The sequence below is a fragment of the Hippocampus bargibanti genome, linkage group LG01 (assembly GCF_051943395.1).
Source record: "Hippocampus bargibanti isolate YZ-2025 linkage group LG01, ASM5194339v1, whole genome shotgun sequence".
Lineage (NCBI taxonomy): Eukaryota > Metazoa > Chordata > Actinopteri > Syngnathiformes > Syngnathidae > Hippocampus > Hippocampus bargibanti.
In genome coordinates, this window is record NC_142734.1 from 25319136 (window position 1) to 25339870 (window position 20735).

Below are 20735 nucleotides of genomic sequence, written 5' to 3' on the forward strand. Positions count from 1 at the left end.
CAATAATAATAAATAATAATAATAATAATAATAATAATACATTAGATTTCTAAGTGCCTTTCAAAACTCTCAAGATCACTTTACAGTCACAGGATGTTTTTCTGTTGGTGAGCAGCGGCAGCCACAAGCACCAACGTTTATCAACCCGGAAGTAACTCAAATAGAAAGATAGCTAATAGATAACCAGATAGCTAATATATAGCTAGACAGCTCATATGTTTCCTGACTCAAATAGCTAGTTAGCTATCTAGATAGATAATAGATTAGTCCCACATGGGGGAAATTTGCATTATGAGCTAGGTCAGGCCTGGCCAACCCACGGCTCCCGAGCCACATGCGGCTCTTTGGCTGATTTCATGCGGCTCTTAAGGGGCGTCCACATGACAAGCGTAAAAAATGTTTGGCGCTGGCGCTGCCATTCATCCTCTATGGACGTAATTTCGCGACCATAGCGCGCGCTGCATGTTTTGGAGAAAATGTACGACTTTTAAGGGCACCTGAGAGTCGCGAAGACTTTTAAGTGCACCTCATAGTCGTGAAAGTACGGTATCAAGCTTACCATGTGACGTTAACACGCATGTGCGTGAGATGAAAATCAATCATTTATGTCGTAAACCACGGGTGGCCAACCAGTCAGAGACTCGACACAAATTGTTTACGACGTAAACAATTCATTTGCGTCAAGTTCGCTCTCAAAATGGCAGGGAAAAAATGCACAGCTAAACGAAAATATGAAGACGAACACAGGACGTTTTTAACAGAGTGGGAGAGTTTATATTTTTTGTGAGCGTAAGGGCAAGCCATTCTGCCTTATATGTCAGGCGTCATTCGCGCATTTCAAAGCGTCAAATCTTCAGCGCCACTTCAGCTCACTCCACGCAAACATCGACCAAGTATTCACCAAACTCAAACTCTTAAAAACTCAGACTGAAAAGCAGATATTTTTTTCCGAAAATTTACCAAGCACCCAGAGACCGTAACGCTTGCATCATGCCGTGAAACTGTTCATGGAAGAGAAAGACAAGGACTATCCCGTGCTCTCGGACCACGAGTGGATTATGGATCTGGCTTTTTTGGTCGACATGCTGTGTCACTTGGACAAACTGAACCTTACCCTGCAGGGTAAGTCAAAAATTCTGCCTGACTTGGTGCAAAGTGTGTTTGCGTTTGTCAACAAAGTGAAGCTGTTCAGGGCGCATAGGGTGTCAAAGTCAATACCCCAATGTCAAACCGGCTGCACTTAAAATACTGTCAATGTTTGGGTCAGCATACGTCTGCAAGTCTGTGTTTTGTACCCTGAAACATGTGAAATCAAAGCATCGATTGGTTCTGACTGACACTCATGTAAAAGAATTGCTTCGAGTGGCAACAACAGAATGCAAGCCAGATTTAATGAGGATTGTCCAAGACAAAGAATGCCAGAAGTCCCACTAAGCAACATGCACACTATTGTAAATGATTAGATTTTTGTTTGTGAACTTGGTTGAACTGAGTTTGTGTGTGTAAAGACAGTGTTCTTTGTTGCCTTTAGTACTCTCGGAGTCAATTTCCGATATATTTGTTGATTTTGTATTTAAAATGTGATACTTATAATAAATCTGTCTGAGCATAGGTCTGCCCATATCGGCCCAACCGCTCTACCGATGATGCCATCTCCACTCTTATCCACACAGCGCTCACCCACCTGGAGACCAGAGACTCTTACGTCAGAATGCTGTTCATCGACTTCAGCTCAGCATTCAACACCATTATCCCCCAACAGCTCACCGACAAACTGAGCAAACTGGGGATCAGCACCTGCCTGTGCAGCGAGCTGCTGGACTTCCTGACGGGGAGACCACAGGCTGTCAGAGTTGGAAACAACACCTCCAGCACCATCACGCTGAACACAGGGGCCCCCCAGGGGTGTGTGCTGAGCCCCCTCCTCTTCACTCTGCTCACGCACGACTGCTCACCATCATCACCCAGCTCCAACCTCTTCATAAAGTTTGCGGATGACACGACTGTGGTGGGCCTCATCAATAACGATGAGGAGACAGCCTACAAGGACGAGGTCACCCGCCTGGCTACGTGGTGCAAGGACAACAATCTCCGTCTGAATGTGGTGAAGACGAAGGAGATTGTTGTGGACTTCAGGAGAGTGCGCCCCCAGCATGCTCCACTAACAATTGACAGTGCTGCAGTGGAGAGAGTGAGCAGCACCAAGTTCCTGGGAGTGCACATATCCGAAGACCTGTCCTGGAGCCACAACACGGCATCAATCACCAAGAGATCCCACCAGCGCATGTATTTCCTCCGCAAGCTTAAAAGAGTTGGAGCCCCGACCCCCATCACGACCTCCTTCTACCGCGGTACCATCGAGAGCATCCTGACCAGCTGTATCACCGTGTGGTACGGCGCCTGCACCGTGTCCTGCCGTAAGACTCTGCAGCGCATCGTGAGGACAGCTGAGAAGATCATCGGTGTCTCTCTCCCCCCCCCTTCAGGACATCTACAACACCCGCCTCACCCGCAGAGTCATCAGGATCGCTGGCGATCCCACACACCCCTCCCACAGCCTCTTCAGCCTGCTGCCATCGGGTAGGAGACTGCAGAGTCTCCGAGCCAAGACCAGCAGGCTCAAGGACAGTTTCTGCCACCAGGCAGTCCAGAGACTCAACTCCCTCCCAGCCCTGCCCAGCCTGCCCCTTCCCACTGCCACACTCACCGAACTCTGAGTACACGCTACATGCTGTACGATCATCCTGAACTCTATTTTTTTTGTTCTTTCTCATTTTTTTTTCTGCAAGACCTCACTTCAACCCTTTCTTGTTGTTTGTTTTTGCAATTACGACATTACGTCATTTTATGTACGTCACTTTCTCACTTTACATATGTCACTACCTCACTTTACATACGTCACTGCCTCACTTTCCAGACGACACTACCTCACTTTACATACAGAAATTACAAGTATTGTCTGTTGTCAATAGTATGTCTTTTAGCCACGTTATAAGTGCCTTGCATGTCTTGCACGTTGGGTCCGAGAGGACATTAATTTCATTTGTGCTGTATGTCATGCATATTAGCACGTTTGACAATAAAGCTGACTTTGACTGACTTTGACTATGTGTGCGAGGGATGGGGTGATGGGGTGTTCATGTGTGCCGATGTTTATCAAAGTCAGCGTTCTTGTCAAATATGCTAATATGCATGACATACAGCACAGATGAAATGACTGTCCTCTCGGACCCAGCGTACAAGGAAGGCACTTATAATGACTTTAACAAATATAATAAACACAAAAACGGCAATTTGCCGGGAGACAGAGGGGAGCTGGTGCGTGTTCACACGCCGCCATCTTTATGTGGCTCTTTGCAGTAACATAGTAAAAAATGTGGCTCTTAGTCTCTGACTGGTTGGCCACCCCTGAGCTAGATAGCCGGCGGCCTGGTAGTCGAGTGGTTAGCACGGCGGCTTCACAGTGCAGAGGTCGCCGGTTCGCGCCCCTCCCTTTGTGTGGAGTTTGCATGGTCTCCCCGGGCCAGCGTGGGTTTTCTCCGGGTCCTCCGGTTTCCTCCCACATTCCAAAAACTTGCATGGCAGATTGAACACTCCAAATTGTCCATAGGTGTGAGTGTGAGAGTGACTGTTGTTTGTCTTTGTGTGCCCTGCGATTGGCTGGCAACCAATTCAGGGTGTGATGGAGAATAATAATTTATCACGTTTAAAAGTGCCGTGCTTTGCTGACCCACTAAACAATGGGCCTACAGTCAAAGCGCAGATGGCCACAGTAAATCTGAGTGAAACAGATACGGCACGATGAACCGTCGTCTCCATCAAGATTCTAGAAGGTCCGGCCTTGCACAGAATTTAGGGCTTGAGATACTCCTTTTTCACCGGAGTTATTTACGGCTTAAACATCCTGCACAAGGGTCAGATTACAAATTTATCAGTTCATGGAAAAGACAACCAATTAAAATGTATATGTTTTACTGCTTACATCTGTTGTTGCTCAGAACGCCCGGAGGCGTGGTATGCAAATCAAGAAAACTATGTTTACTAATATATCACTGTAATTTACATATACTCTCAATAAATAGCTTGGCAGAGGGGCGCAGAATTCAGACGTATGTCATCTGATGACTGCGTCTCCTGCCGGCAGTGGGGACAATCTTTCTGGTTCTGAGTCTCTGTCCACGGTGTCTGTCTGTCATATCTCTGACATTTTTGGGGGCTCGTCCGGGATGGCAACGCGTCTCCTGCGGTGAGCGGTCTACGGCGACTGTCAAGAACCGGTGCACCGGCAAGGCCAACAAGATTTCGAGAGGACCTCCTTTTCTTGGGGGCAGAAGCCAGGCCTGCTCGCCGGGTGAGACGCAAACGCCATCCCAACGAACCTGGGCGGGCTCGGGACCGGAAGGATCCTCTCCAAAAATTGAGGTCAGTCTGATAAACGATAGTACAAGCCTATTTGTTTAGGTCTTGGAAGATTTTGGATAGTACAAGCCTATTTGTTTAGGTCTTGGAAGATTTTGGATAGTACAAGCCTATTTGTTTAGGTCTTGGAAGATTTTGGATAGTACAAGCCTATTTGTTTAGGTCTTGGAAGATTTGGATAGTACAAGCCTATTTGTTTAGGTCTTGGAAGATTTTGGATAGTACAAGCCTATTTGTTTGGGTCTTGGAAGATTTTGGATAGTACAAGCCTATTTGTTTGGGTCTTGGAAGATTGGATAGTACAGCCTTTTGAAGGTCTGGAAGAATGAAAAGCCTCGAAAAAAATTAAGCTAGTTCATGTGGTAGTGAGAGTGCTGAACTGAGCTTAGTTTTTGGGTACACAAGGACTGATCATCCTTGTGGTTGTGTGACTGTGTCTGTGTGCCTGTGTGAGTCAATGTGTGAGCATGCGGGTCTGTGTGTCAAGCTTGCGAGCTTGACTATGTCGCGGGGTTGTTTCGGGCGGGAGCGCATATCAGTGTGACTGGAATTGCGATAACGTGTCGTAATTCATATAATATACAGTGGGATTCAAACAGCAGACTTTTGTGGATGCAGTATGCAAGTTCTTTGAAGAAGGAGAAACCACAAATGTAAATTTGAATTGCTGTCCTACTGAACGAACCCAGTTATAGAGTCCGCCCTATGCGGTGAAGAACTGGACCAAATTCATAGAAGCAATAAAAAAAAGAGAGAGAGAAGGGGGATGTGGAGAAAATTGAACGCTAATAATTCGCTCTGCTTCGATAGTATTAATGAAAATTTAATTCGGCGCCGGCACCTAAATATTTTATTTCGAAAAAACACGCCGGAACGAGATTGCGATTTCATGTAATTTACAGTGAAGTCGAGGCACTAACATGGCTCCGCGAAAGTCTTCCCGTTTTTTGGAAACGAGTTAAATCAAATTAGTTGCCAGTCTGCCTCGATGAAGAAGAATTTGTAGAAAAAAACAATTGGTTGATATAGACGTTGAAGGATCGACACTGTTTGTTCAAGTAAATATTTACGATGCCGAAAGAAAAAAAAATAGATGGAAGACCACACAAGAAAAAGGTGGAAAAAGGTACCGCGATGCGTGTTCCGGCCCGCAGATCTCAGGCAGTATTTAGGGGCGCCCCGAATTTATAAAAAGTTGACAACACACTTGTTTCTGCTTTGAACGGACGAAGTGTTGGAATGTGGTCAGTCCTACTCGGACATTCGAAATCAAACTGCCTTCGATCTGAGGTGCCGAAATAAGGTTGATGAATTAATGCTCGTCGATGGCAAACACCAAATCGATAATGCGATATAATTATGCCTATTAAAAGAGAGTAACTTTACTCTGAAAGAGATGTTGGCGGAACTAAAACGTTATTAAAATATAAAGTTTGGGCAAAAAGAAAATTTAGCATATTATGGCCGTATGGTTGTAAGCAAAAAAAAAAAAAAAAAAAAAAAAAAAAAAAAAAAAAAAAAAAAAAAAAAAAAAAAAAAAAAAAAAAAAAAAAAAAAAAAAAAAAAAAAAAAAAAAAAAAAAAAAAAAAAAAAAAAAAAAAAAAAAAAAAAAAAAAAAAAAAAAAAAAAAAAAAAAAAAAAAAAAAAAAAAAAAAAAAAAAAAAAAAAAAAAAAAAAAAAAAAAAAAAAAAAAAAAAAAAAAAAAAAAAAAAAAAAAAAAAAAAAAAAAAAAAAAAAAAAAAAAAAAAAAAAAAAAAAAAAAAAAAAAAAAAAAAAAAAAAAAAAAAAAAAAAAAAAAAAAAAAAAAAAAAAAAAAAAAAAAAAAAAAAAAAAAAAAAAAAAAAAAAAAAAAAAAAAAAAAAAAAAAAAAAAAAAAAAAAAAAAAAAAAAAAAAAAAAAAAAAAAAAAAAAAAAAAAAAAAAAAAAAAAAAAAAAAAAAAAAAAAAAAAAAAAAAAAAAAAAAAAAAAAAAAAAAAAAAAAAAAAAAAAAAAAAAAAAAAAAAAAAAAAAAAAAAAAAAAAAAAAAAAAAAAAAAAAAAAAAAAAAAAAAAAAAAAAAAAAAAAAAAAAAAAAAAAAAAAAAAAAAAAAAAAAAAAAAAAAAAAAAAAAAAAAAAAAAAAAAAAAAAAAAAAAAAAAAAAAAAAAAAAAAAAAAAAAAAAAAAAAAAAAAAAAAAAAAAAAAAAAAAAAAAAAAAAAAAAAAAAAAAAAAAAAAAAAAAAAAAAAAAAAAAAAAAAAAAAAAAAAAAAAAAAAAAAAAAAAAAAAAAAAAAAAAAAAAAAAAAAAAAAAAAAAAAAAAAAAAAAAAAAAAAAAAAAAAAAAAAAAAAAAAAAAAAAAAAAAAAAAAAAAAAAAAAAAAAAAAAAAAAAAAAAAAAAAAAAAAAAAAAAAAAAAAAAAAAAAAAAAATGAAAATGCAACTTTGAAATATATGATTAAGAGGTGGGACTGGGGGGTATATATATACATACATGCTTCCCATTGATTGTTAGGCTATTGCGGGGAATGTCTTCTGTCTTGTATTTTACCTATATACCTATATCCCAATAGTATAGACACATATATGCCATTATATTTCTATTTTGTTTTTTTCCACATTTTTTACACTCCACGATCACTGTCAAGATAATGTTTGCTATCACTTTTAAAAATGATTAAGAGGTGGGAATGATGGAGAATAATAATTTATCATGTTTAAAAGTAAGCATGCTTTTGCAAACTAAATGCATGACATACAGCAACAGATGCAATGACTGTCCTCTCGGACCCAGCGTACAAGGAAGGCACTTGAATGTCTTCATCAAATATAATAAACACATAAACGGCAATTTCCGGGTTGAGATACTGCGTTGGTGCGTGTTCATTTCCGGCATGTTTATGTGCTCTTTGCAGCCAGATAGTAACAAAATGTGGCAGTTAGGAAAAGACGTTGGCCACCTGAGCTAGATTCCTGCTGCCTGGTTGTCGAGTGGTTAGCCCGGCGGGTTCACAGTGCAGAGAAAACTGTTCGCGCCCCTCTTCACTGTGGAGTTTGCATGGTCTCACCTTGGCCAGCGTGGGTTTTCTCCGGGTCCTACGTTTGCCTCCCACATTCCAAAAACATGCATGGCAGATTGAACACTCCAAATTGTCCATAGGTGTGAGTGTGAGAGTGACTGTTGTTTGTCTTTGTGTGCCCTGCGATTGGCTGGCAACCAATTCAGGGTGTCCCCCGCCTCGTGCCCAAAGACAGCTAGGATAGGCTCCGGCACCCCCCGCGACCCTAATGAAGAATAAGCGGTACAGAAAATGGATGGATGGATAGCTAGCTAGCTCCAATCCAATCCAATCCAAAAATACTCTCTCACAATTAAGAAAGTCATGGTCTTACCTGGGGAAAAAAAAGTTTCCCATCATACGACATTTGATTTCTAAGCGCCGTTCAAAACTCTCATGGTCACTTTATAGTGACGGGATAAGTTTTTCTGTGGGTGAGCAGCGGCAGCAACAAAAGAGAAGTGCCCGAAGGCAAGAAAACTGCCAAAATTATTTTGAGCGTTCACTCAACCCGGAGGTAACTCTAATAGATAGAAAGCTAGCTAGCTAATAGAGGGCTAATAGATAGCTAGCCAGATAGCCAGCTCGATAGCTAAATTATGTTTTAAATCGTTTCTGAGTTTTGCCATTACAAATACAGGAAACATCCTACTTACAACCAGCTCGACTACGACCACCCGTACTTACGACCACGACCTCCAGATCCTATTTTAAAAATTTTAATTCTACGCCTGGCACCACAACACAGGACGGCAACGTGGACGACAATTTTCTCCAGCCAGCCAGCCTCTCACTCTCGCACAGCAATTGACTGTGTGATGGCACCAGAGGGGGGAGTTTGCCAGTCATTTCGTCTCCGAGTCTCAACATTTTGAATGGATTTCGATTTACGGCCATTTTGACAAACAACCGTTTAGTCGGAACGGAACTCGGTCGTAAGTCGGATGTTACCTGTAAAGATACATTAAAAACATTTTTAAGGGCTGCCACTAAAAACCTAAAAGTCCAATCACGTTAATGTATCGCAGTAGTAGTAGTCATTTATAGCTCTGAACCCCCCCAAATTATAAAACAGACCCAGCTGTCTCAACACAAAATGGCCTCCTGAGATAATTTGCACACTTCATTAATCCGTCATAGCGTTTCATATTAGCATTATGATATTTCTTGCGAATTTATCTTGATTTTATTCATGCAATAGCAGTAAATATTCCAACTCTACTTCATGTCTTGTGTGCCTCAGACTTCCCCCTTCCCAGCCACTTCTGCTGGTCCGGGCAGATCCCGAGGTGTTCTCAGGCCAGCTGGGACACCTAGTCCCTCCAGCGTGTCCTGGGCATCCCCGGGGTCTCCTGCCAGTGGGGCATGCCCAAAACAGCTCACCAGGGAGGCGTTCCGGGCACGGCATCTACTCTGCTTGATTTTTACTGGAATAATGGCTGATTTCGCACAGAGAAAAATGCGAGTTGGGTCCAAAAAAGTCCCAAAGTATTTGGTTTCAGACTTCAGAGGGTAACGTGAGTTAGAATTTTACATTTTACATCAGGAAAGAGAGAGACAAAAATCATATTAGTGATGGATGGCATTTTATTGGAATACGTGTTGTATGGAATTGTGATTGATATTGATACATTTAGAAGGATTATGATGGTTCGAGAAAATATGCTCTAATATGAAGTAAACAATACGATGAATAGCTAGAAATTAGTTTTGGGTATGCGGGAAGGCATGTTATTTTGCTGGTTTAATCTGGAATGTTTTTGTGTACTGTTGATTTTTGACTGCCTCGCTTGGGCAGCTAATATAGCAAAAAGACAAGGTCTATAATTCATCATTGCCTCAGTGGGAAGAAATGTGAGGACGGTATGCTTTGGTAGAGTGAAAGTTTAAAAACAATGATGTTTTGAGGTTTGAATTAACTTGTTGCATTTTTCCCCTTTCAATTACAGGGGATAGAGAGAAGCGGTGTTGACCACTTTTTTCCGCATACGTTTTGTTTTGAGACAGTTATGAGATAGCATTTGTTCTCAAGTGGTGAGTACTGATGGTCCTGGAAATAAAAGGTGAGCTGTGTCGACGATATAATACGTGCGTACATCTAGACTGAACGGAATTAGATTAGAAATAAGGAGTTGATGGGTTAAACCTGTAGGCAAGAATACCTGAGCTCACCAAAAATGTGATATAAGGTTTAGCACAATTGTTAACACTGTTGTGAGGGTTGAGGATATTGATTGGATTAAGAAAAGAAGAATTTACACGCCGTTTGTTAACAAAATACTCTAATCAATGTGTGAGGGACTCCTCATGCAGGCATAAATCACAAGAAGGGGAGGATAACAAACATTCAAGCGCGACAAGCTGTTCACCAAAAATTGACCAAATTGAAAGTGCACAAATTGAAAAAGAAGATCAAAATGTTTTAAGAGGTGACAAGATATGTTCAACAGATATTAAACATACAAGTATTCAGATGAGAAAACTAAGATGCCGTAGTTATTTCCTTCACATTAAATCAGGAAGTTGTCTTTTATGGCAAAAGAGCAAGATTTGGTTTTCTCTGTGAGTGGTTCCTTATCAGGGCGGCCTGTCACTCTGTTCAAAATTCACGATGCAACTGTCAAGAGTACAAGACTCCCCATTGTGGGGTGAAAGTGAAACAAACAGTGTGCATTCCCATGCAATATGTTAGTTTGAAACTATCTGACTGAGCTAAGACACTGATGAAGGAAACAATTAAAGCTTGATTAATTTGAGTAAATTAATACAATATAAATGTGATAAAAGCATGATCCTTCGTACTGTAACAGATGGAACTGGCTCGGCGATTGATAAAAAGAAAGAAAACAGTAAGGAAGAATTAATAATGATACCAATTATATTTTCGAACTGGTAACTGCTATGCGACTGTGGGATCAGATTCAGCCTTTATAAACTTGATTCAATTATTGAAATTATGGAAATAGTTAATGTGTGGCCACCGTACTTGATCTGTAAAGTGCAAAGTGATGTTTGAGAAATGCCAACTCAATTCTATCTCTCCTCCACCTCAGATGGCGCTACCTGACAAATTCATTTTTGAATGTTATTTTATGTGCAGCGATCCCGAATCAAGGCCGAGAAGGTGACTGTGGGAATGTCCAGGCTACAAATCGACTTGTCACATTTTTGAGAAGACAAGATAGGAACGTCTTTGGTTGCGCCGCACACATTCAGGGAATTTGCGGGAAGCTATGCTCCTCTAATTAAGAAAAAACTAACAAACAAAGAATCTGACCGAATGTAAATTAATGTGTCCAGGTTCCAGCACGGCTGGCCCATCCCTCTAGCTCCACTTCGAAATTATGGCCGGCTGGCCGCAAAGGCTTGACCAAGGCGGCATGGCTGTGGGGCGGTAGGATGAGTGCCTGAGGGCGTGTGCGAGGAAATCTCTGAAATCAAGCTGGCTGTTCAAATTGTGGTGACGTGAAAGAAATGGACTCTGAATGCACAGCCACTTGCATCCACCCGTTCAGACAAGCTCCACGATGTCCACAGCACTGTCAAGCCGCAAAGCCAAGACATCCCACCTGCTCCCTGGGATAGAAACTGAACTCCAAATGCTTGCTGCTGGCCTCAAAGAAATGAACTTGAGAAAGCTGAAACACATTTGCTGCCACCCGTTCAGCGATCAAGCCACAAAGCCAACAGACATCCCACCTGCTCCCTGGGATGGAAACTCAACTGAAAGTGCTTGCTGCTGGCATCACAGAACTGAACCTCAGAAAGCTGAAGCATGATTTGCTGCAGAAAAGGACTCTGAATGAACAATGTCTCACAATGCAACTCCACTGCAACCACTGAACTCCTGCAACAGTACTGGCTTTGATCCCTTGATTTCCTCCACATGACCCGACCGACCTCATGATAATCACCCCACTTCACAATGCCTTTGACACATTCGAAAACGACATTGATCCCTATTCTAATTTCCAAAGGTGTGTGGAGGATGTGGCAGCTGTGTGGACCTATCAGGAAGCTCATTGGTTGGTAATGTTAATTGTTAGAAATGCCTTGTGAGCTGTGTCTCAATAGTTTGAAAAGCTGTTTTTCGCAAACGTTTTGGGAAAAAATTGTTAGTTTAAATCAAATTTTCCAGAAGTGAAATTTTGACTGACAATTTCAGACATTATACGTTTATACGTGGACATTTCCCATTCACTTATCTTGGTGTGAAGATGGGATTTTTTTCGCTGCATGATAGGAGATTTTGTTGCTTGGAAGCCACTCTGTGGCCAATTTGACCTTTCTTTATTTTACGATCCCAAACGGAAAGACAAATTCCAATTTGCATGGTTTTTGGGGGTTTACACGATACCCTCATGCAAACTGACTAATTGGAGGTGCTTGATTTTGGTAGTTTTGTTAAAATGCCTCAACTTCTGCTCTTTTTCAGAAAGGAGTGGGGGGAGAGATCGACAACATTTTGACCGACACCAGCATGCAATTGAACCCAATCGAACAAATATATCCAGCATGCGTCAGATGTGCGGCAGCATTCGGCAAATGGTTTCAAAGAGAAAAAAAATGGCCACATTGTTTTTGTTAGGATGATCCCAATTGTCACAGTGGCTACTTTGTTCGAAATTTTTACAATGTCAGCGAAGCAACAGGAAATAAGAAAAAAAAGGAAAAGATGGTTTATATGCCACACCAAGTGACTCGTAGATTAATGATGATGATATTAATAAATGTAATTTGAAAGCGCTTTTTATTGCACTCATAGATGCTTCACAAGAGCTAAAAATGCTAAATTAAATGTACGCCTGAAGACAAGCATACTTAATTGATTCCAAAATCGATCTAAAAGGAAGCATGAGTAACGAGATTAAAACATGAAAAAAAAAAAGCATTATGGAACAATTTAGTTTTTGAGGTTGTGTCCCATGGGCGGGGGCGGCTATCTGAAGGCTGGATGCCCCCCAGTTCTGAGTCTGGCTACAGGGATGTCAAGGAGATTTGTGTTAGAGGATTGGGGGCTGCGGGACGGAGTGTTTTGGTGGGAGTCAAGAAAGATCAGATGAGGCCTTGATTGTGGGGGTATTTATGTAGGTGTGTGCAGCAGTGTGTGGAAACAAAGCGGAGACTAGAATTTTTTTTTAAGGTAGAAGAATGCAGTTTTGGTAATTTGGGTGTTGGGTGGAATGGTAGAAAGAGAGGTGCTCATCAATATGAACTCTAAAGTTTCAACAGTTAGAGTGGGGATTGGGTGCAGTTGTTGATGATATTCAAGTAGGATAAACAGTTGTTGTGTATGAATTGTTTCCTGATTAGAATATTAGGAGGAGACGGGTTAGCCAAAGAGATGGTAAGGGTTTTTGAAGGTGCTAGAGAAAGCAGTTGATGGGAGATCAACTCCTATGCTGATTCAGGCGATGTAGTTGGAGATTTTTAATGTTTAAGGGGAAAGATAGTTTTTGTTTGTTTTGTTTTTGTTTTTTCCACGTTAACCACCTTCTTGCAGACCGTTTGGGTGAATTCCTGAGTAGGGGGACTGCAGACGGAAGGTTTGTATCAACGGTTGGAGACTACAGACGGGGGAAATGGGGTTCATCAGAAAACCATGGTAAGATCGAAATACAATACAGTGACTAGAATCTAGGAATTATATGGTGGTGACCTGGAGAGATATTTTAAATGGTTTGAGGCTGTGCCAATTGCGCTACTCAGGCTCGAGGGTCACCGTAAATTCTGCCAGGGGTTCCACGCCTTTTGAGGTGGAACGTGGCCGAGAGCTCCCGGCTCCATGTAAATGCATGGACCCAGGCGCTCCTCAAAGAATGGTTCATTGAGGAGACATACGCTCATTTTGTGTTCTCGTCCATTATTTTCAGGAGCAGACTGGACCATGATATACCAGGCTGCTACCACAGACGTGTCGAGGCTGGTGACGGAAGGGGCCTCCAGATAACCAGAGGGACCAGTCACGCAGCCTATCTAGGGGTGTGGAGTCAAGCGATGTGGAACTCGTATCTCACGGCCTTTGGACGGAGGGACCGATCTGGATTTTCCCTGCATGCTAAGATCGGATTGCATGCTGACGTACATTTTATCCCAATATCGTTGTTCTTTTCCCAAGAAAAAAAAGGGGCGGGGATGAAATGAGAGATGTTCCCAAATTTGTTTTTAATGAAAAAGAAAAATGTTTTTTAGGTATATTGGTTATTATCTGGTGTCTTCAAATTAAGTTGAACTGTTTCCAAATGCCCACCGTGATTTTGAAACTGTCATCAATGAGCAATTTGTTGAACAGTAATTTAAAATGACACTCCAGTCATATAATCAGACTAATGAAAATGCAACTTTGAAATATATGATTAAGAGGTGGGACTGGGGGGTATATATATACATACATGCTTCCCATTGATTGTTAGGCTATTGCGGGGAATGTCTTCTGTCTTGTATTTTACCTATATACCTATATCCCAATAGTATAGACACATATATGCCATTATATTTACTATTTTGTTTTTTTCCACATTTTTTACACTCCACGATCACTGTCAAGATAATGTTTGCTATCACTTTTAAAAATGATTAAGAGGTGGGAATGATGGAGAATAATAATTTATCATGTTTAAAAGTGCCGTGCTTTGCTGACCAACTAAACAATGGGCCTACAGTCAAAGCGCAGATGGCCACAGTAAATCTGAGTGAAACAGATACGGCACGATGAACCGTCGTCTCCATCAAGATTCTAGAAGGTCCGGCCTTGCACAGAATTTAGGGCTTGAGATACTCCTTTTTCACCGGAGTTATTTACGGCTTAAACATCCTGCACAAGCGCCAGATTACAAACTTATCAGTTCATGGAAAAGACAACCAATTAAAATGTATATGTTTTACTGCTTACATCTGTTGTTGCTCAGAACGCCCAGAGGCGTGGTATGCAAATCAAGAAAACTATGTTTACTAATATATCACTGTAATTTACATATACTCTCAATAAATAGCTTGGCAGAGGGGCGCAGAATTCAGACGTATGTCATCTGATGACTGCGTCTCCTGCCGGCAGTGGGGACAATCTTTCTGGTTCTGAGTCTCTGTCCACGGTGTCTGTCTGTCATATCTCTGACAGGGTGTCCCCCGCCTCGTGCCCAAAGACAGCTAGGATAGGCTCCGGCACCCCCCGCGACCCTAATGAAGAATAAGCGGTACAGAAAATGGATGGATGGATAGCTAGCTAGCTCCAATCCAATCCAAAAATACTCTCTCACAATTAAGAAAGTCATGGTCTTACCTGGGGAAAAAAAAGTTTCCCATCATACGACATTTGATTTCTAAGCGCCGTTCAAAACTCTCATGGTCACTTTATAGTGACGGGATAAGTTTTTCTGTGGGTGAGCAGCGGCAGCAACATGCACCAGCGTCCGAAGTAACTCAAATAGATAGAAAGCTAGCTAGCTAGCTAATACATAGGTAATACAGTAGACAGCTAACTAGACAGCTAATACTGTAGATAGCGAGCTAGATAACCAGCTAGATAGCTAATAGATAGCTAATAGATAGCTAGCTAGATACCCAGATAGCTAGCTAGATAGCCAGCTAGTTAATTCTTAAATTTTAATCTGGTATTGTTAGCGTTTTCTATCATATCAAATAATGTACGGCGTACTACAACTTTTATACGAGACTTGTAATCATTTGTAAGAGCAGCTATTAGCCAAGGTTGACCGCTATAATACACATTTTTATCGCTGTGTACGGTCGGATTGATAAAAGCATAACGTGCACATGCGCAGTAAACTGTCTGCATCTCATAATAATAATACATTTGATTTCTAAGCGCCTTTCAAAACTCTCAGTCACTTTACAGTCACAGGATCAGTTTTTCTGTGGGTGAGCAGCTGCAGCCACACGCGCCAGCGTTCACTCAACCCGGAGGTAACTCTAATAGATAGAAAGCTAGCTAGCTAATAGAGGGCTAATAGATAGCTAGCCAGATAGCCAGCCAGATAGCCAGCTCGATAGCTAAATTATGTTTTAAATTGTTTCGTAGAGAGTTTTGCCATTACAAATACAGGAAACATCCTACTTACAACCAGCTCGACTACGACCACCCGTACTTACGACCACGACCTCCAGATCCTATTTTAAAAATTTTAATTCTACGCCTGGCACCACAACACAGGACGGCAACGTGGACGACAATTTTCTCCAGCCAGCCAGCCTCTCACTCTCGCACAGCAATTGACTGTGTGATGGCACCAGAGGGGGGAGTTTGCCAGTCATTTCGTCTCCGAGTCTCTTCAACATTTTGAATGGATTTCGATTTACGGCCATTTTGACAAACAACCGTTTAGTCGGAACGGAACTCGGTCGTAAGTCGGATGTTACCTGTAAAGATACATTAAAAACATTTTTAAGGGCTGCCACTGAAAACCTAAAAGTCCAATCACGTTAATGTATCGCAGTAGTAGTAGTCATTTATAGCTCTGAACCCCCCCAAATTATAAAACAGACCCAGCTGCCTCAACACAAAATGGCCTCCTGAGATAATTTGCACACTTCATTAATCCGTCATAGCGTTTCATATTAGCATTATGATATTTCTTGCGAATTTATCTTGATTTTATTCATGCAATAGCAGTACAATATTCCAACTCTACTTCATGTATTGTGTGCCTCAGACTTCCCCCTTCCCAGCCACTTCTGCTGGTCCGGGCAGATCCCGAGGTGATAGATAGATAGATAGATAGATAGATAGATAGATAGATAGATAGATAGATAGATAGATAGATAGATAGATAGATAGATAGATAGATAGATAGATAGATAGATAGATAGATAGATAGATAGATAGATAGATAGATAGATAGATAGATAGATAGATAGATAGATAGATAGATAGATAGATAGATAGATAGATAGATAGATAGATAGATAGATAGATAGATAGATAGATAGATAGATAGATAGATAGATAGATAGATAGATAGATAGATAGATAGATAGATAGATAGATAGATAGATAGATAGATAGATAGATAGATAGATAGATAGATAGATAGATAGATAGATAGATAGATAGATAGATAGATAGATAGATAGATAGATAGATAGATAGATAGATAGATAGATAGATAGATAGATAGATAGATAGATAGATAGATAGATAGATAGATAGATAGATAGATAGATAGATAGATAGATAGATAGATAGATAGATAGATAGATAGATAGATAGATAGATAGATAGATAGATAGATAGATAGATAGATAGATAGATAGATAGATAGATAGATAGATAGATAGATAGATAGATAGATAGATAGATAGATAGATAGATAGATAGATAGATAGATAGATAGATAGATAGATAGATAGATAGATAGATAGATAGATAGATAGATAGATAGATAGATAGATAGATAGATAGATAGATAGATAGATAGATAGATAGATAGATAGATAGATAGATAGATAGATAGATAGATAGATAGATAGATAGATAGATAGATAGATAGATAGATAGATAGATAGATAGATAGATAGATAGATAGATAGATGGAGTAAAGTCTCGTTATATCGATATCGGATATATCGATAGTCCCGGTTATATCGATACTATTTCTATGCACGCATGGAGAAAATTACATGCAAACAGGGTCGGATATATCGATAGTCCCGGTTATATCGATATTTTTTCGGACTCCCTTGAATATCGATATAACGAGACTTTACTGTAGATAGATAGATAATGCTAATAATTGCTATTAAGGCTAGACTGTGGTTCTATTAAATAAACGATCGATGTTTTCTGTTGCGTATTGGAATAAACTTGAGCTGGGAGTGGCATTAACGCGCAAGATTTTCTCGTGAAAAAAGAACTGAATGTTTGGGTGCGCGTAATAAACAAGGCCTTGGGAAAACATTATCCTATATATTTAATGCGTTATCCCTTCAAGGAGGGGGCAGCATTTCCATGGCTATTCTCACCCTTCACTTTCGATTGCCGGAAAGACCTAGTTCACGTGCATTCCTTTTTTTTTATTGTTGATTAGCATTTCTTTAGCGACGCTTCATTTCCTTTCCTCGCCTACACTGAAACGTGAGTTAAGCATTGCTGATGATGACTCAGACTTTGAAGGATTGTAAATAATAATAATAATAATAATAATACATTGATTTCTTAGCGCCTTTCAAAACTCTGAAGGTCATTTTACATTCACAGGATCAGTTTTTCTGTAGGTGAGCAGCGGCAGCCACATGCACCAGCGTTCACTCAACCCCGAAGTAACTCAAATTGATAGAAAGCTAGCTAGCTAATGGATAGCTACATGTAATAGTTAACAGATAGCCAGATAGCCAACAGCTAGCCAGCTTACAGCCAGCCAGCTAGACAGCTAAGAGCTAGCTAGCTAATGGATAGCTAATAAATAGCTAATATATAGCGAGATAGCCAACAGCTAGCCAGCTAGACAGCTTACAGCCAGCCAGTTAGACAGATAACAGCTAGCTAGCTAATGGATAGCTAATAAATAGCTAATAGATAGCCAGATAGCCAACAGCTAGCCAGCCAACAGCCAGCCAGCTAGACAGCTAACAGCTAGCTATCTAATGGATAGCTAATAGATAGCCAGATAGCCAACAGCTAGCCAGCCAACAGCCAGCCGTCCAGCCAGCCAGCTAGACGGCTAAAAGCCAGCCAGCTATTTGAAATAAATATTGTTAATTTTATTTCGGTATTCTGTTCATAGTTTACATTGTTAATCAATGATTTTTATCATGGACGCATGTTGTCACTTACAACTTACAATTTTGGTACCGATTTTTAATTGAAAATAAGGGCTGCGCATTATACTCGAATAAATACGCTAAATGCAAATATGAAGCTGTCATTTCAGGGTTTTTTTTTTTTCTAAGACTGAACTGCGAACGAGCTTGTTCTCATGATGGCCTCATTAAAAAGTTCAGCTGTTCCAAATTCCACAAGCATTCCAGACCAGGAGGAGGCGGAAGATAAAACAATCAGCAGATAACCTCCAAGCCGATGAAGGCAAATAAGGAAGTACAGCTCGCAATCACTTCACTTCGTCTCCCCGCAATTTGTGTGGCTTTTTGGAACGGTTATTTGGAAGAATGCAGCTTCACTTCAAGTATTTGCTAATGCTAGCAGTTAGCATTAGCTCATTCACTGCCAGACGTGCAAAAATGTGTCCGCTGCAGTGCCAGTTTTTGTCACTGTGACTCCAATTCCAGGACCCACAAAATATGGACTTTTAGGACTACATAATAATTCAATACAGCGTTAGAAACCTTAGACTCTCTTCTTTCATCAGAAATAAATAGTTTATTTCTACCTTATTTGGTTCTGGAGTTATACAACCTCGAAGTAGGGGCAGATGTACAAGAGGCAAATGTGTCTACTCCAGTGCCAGTTTTTGTCATTGTGACTCGAATTCCAGGATTGACAAAATATGGAGTTTTACGACTAGATCAACATTCAATGTAGCGTAAAAAAACTAACACTCTCTTCTTTCATCAGAAATAAAGAGTTTATTTCTACCTTATTAGGGTCTGGAGTTATATGGGCTTGAATTAGGGGCAGATGTACTAAATACGATACAATACTTAGTGGTTTATATCAGGGGTGGGCAAACTTTTTGACTCGCGGGCGGAGTGTTTGGGCCGGAAATACTAAACCTAAAGAATTAAAGGACAACCGACGCCTCCGAACAAGTTATCTTTGACTGGTTGGCCGCCCCTGAGCTAGATAGCCGGCAGCCTGGTAGTCGAGTGGTTAGCACGGCGGCTTCACAGTGCAGAGGTCGCCGGTTCGCGCCCCTCCCTTTGTGTGGAGTTTGCATGGTCTCCCCGGGCCAGCGTGGGTTTTCTCCGGGTCCTCCGGTTTCCTCCCACATTCCAAAAACATGCATGGCAGATTGAACACTCCAAATTGTCCATAGGTGTGAGTGTGAGAGTGACTGTTGTATGTCTTTGTGTGCCCTGCGATTGGCTGGCAACCAATTCAGGGTGTCCCCCGCCTCGTGCCCGAAGACAGCTGAGATAGGCTCCAGCAACCCCCGCGACCCTAATGAGGAATAAGCGGTACGGAAGATGAGATGAGAGATGAGAGACTCCTTGAATCAATTGCAAACATTTATGCTTTCCTCTTCGGAACTATTTGAATCATATTCATAATTGGATGAGTAACAAGAAAGCATCTTCTCCGAATCTGAAGCCATTGTTTTGATTCTCGAGCAAGGCAAGACATCTTGGCGTGACGTCACGAACAAGGGGGTGGGACCTTCTGAAACTGGCCATTTCCGGATTCATTTTGAAGTCATTTTTATTGGTGTTTTTCATTTGACTAAAAATATCAGCCTGCGTGTTTTGGGTATTTTAGATGCTATAAAACGTTTTTCTGATGTCAGTAGGAAACAAAAAAAAAATGGTGCCGGTTGTCCTTTAAACGTAGTGTGTACAAACCTCATAGCACAGTAAGAACACTACAACCCAATTTATTAACTGTCTTTCAAATGTGAAACATATCCCTGATCAATTAATAAATTTGTCTCAAGGAATATGCAAGATATGGCATTTACAGACTATTTCGCCGATACTGGGAGGATCGATGAGAAGGTTTCTTCAGCCGTCATCTGTACAAAAGTGAAGGTTTCGGACGTTTCGCCAAGAGGCTTCGTCAGCGAACTAAAGTCTGACTGGTCGTAAATGGGGCCGATACGACCAGTCAGACTTTAGTTCGCTGACGAAGCCTCTTGGATAGGAGGCGAAACGTCCGAAACCTTCACTTTTGTACAGATGACGGCTGAAGAAACCTCATCGATGGACCACTCCTGTACGACTGAGAGCTTAGACAGACGATACTGGGAGGAGGAAATGGAAATAGATTAAAATAACATGCACTGATTCATCAAGATTGCGTCTGTTTTTAATAAGTTTCAATCGAAGGTGCAAAGTTAAGAAATCAACATTTATTGAGAAATTGAATCACTTTCAACATTCAAAACATATTCCACAACGAAATATTCAAGCTCAATAATACCTTAAACTCTGCTAAATCATGGATGGATTGTCCTGACCGCGCGCTCTACAAACTAGCCACGGACGCCCTCGCCTTCAGGTGCAAACAGTGCACGTGTACCGTCGCCAAGCACACAGGCATACTCTACCTGTAGTTGAAATTTGCATACTCGGCACGGCAGCCAATCAGAAGTCTGCTTCTTTCTTCTGGACTTTCGCAAGCGTTATAAGGTTGTGCATTTGCATATCATTTTCCA

At 40.5% G+C, this 20735-nt stretch overlaps 1 protein-coding gene and 1 long non-coding RNA gene across 2 annotated transcripts in view; one reads left to right on the forward strand and one right to left on the reverse strand.

Annotated features, from left to right (window-relative positions):
- lama5 (laminin, alpha 5) overlaps positions 1 to 20735 on the reverse strand; it is a 223022-nt gene that overhangs the window by 191291 nt on the left and 10996 nt on the right. The window lies entirely within an intron of this gene.
- Positions 8903 to 14517, forward strand: LOC148903558 (uncharacterized). The gene is made up of 2 exons (XR_016116064.1): positions 8903 to 11477; positions 11888 to 14517. It is a non-coding gene; the product is annotated as an uncharacterized LOC148903558 (long non-coding RNA).